This window comes from Arachis duranensis, chromosome 4 (genome assembly GCF_000817695.3).
Source record: "Arachis duranensis cultivar V14167 chromosome 4, aradu.V14167.gnm2.J7QH, whole genome shotgun sequence".
In the NCBI taxonomy this organism is placed as follows: Eukaryota; Viridiplantae; Streptophyta; class Magnoliopsida; order Fabales; family Fabaceae; genus Arachis; species Arachis duranensis.
In genome coordinates this window covers 100,989,816-100,990,390 of record NC_029775.3, presented here as the reverse complement: position 1 = coordinate 100,990,390, position 575 = coordinate 100,989,816, and positions in this window count along the sequence as shown.

Here is a 575-nt window from a genome sequence, read left to right as displayed (position 1 = left end):
CTAAGTCAGAGTGGCTCTGCTTAGAATTCTCTGTCTGTTGCTGAGAAGATGATGGAATAGGCTTGCTATTGCTAAACCTGTTTCTTCCACCATTATTGTTGTTGAAACCTTGTTGAGGTCTCTGTTGATCCTTCCATGAGAGATTTGGATGATTTCTCCATGAAGGATTATAGGTGTTTCCATAGGGTTCTCCCATGTAATTCACCTCTTCTTTTGAAGGGTTCTCAGGATCATAAGCTTCTTCCTCAAAAGAAGCTTTCTTAGTACTGCTTGGTGCATTTTGCATTCCAGACATACTTTGAGAAATCATATTGACTTGTTGAGTCAATATTTTGTTTTGAGCCAATATGGCATTCAGAGTATCAATCTCAAGAACTCCTTTCTTCTGATTTGTCCCATTGTTCACAGGATTTCTTTCAGAAGTGTACATGAATTGGTTTTTTGCAACCATTTCAATGAGTTCTTGAGTTTCTGCAGGCATTTTCTTCAGATTAAGAGATCCTCCAGCAGAGCTATCCAAAGACATCTTGGACAGTTCAAACAGACCATCATAGAAAATACCTATGATGCTCCAT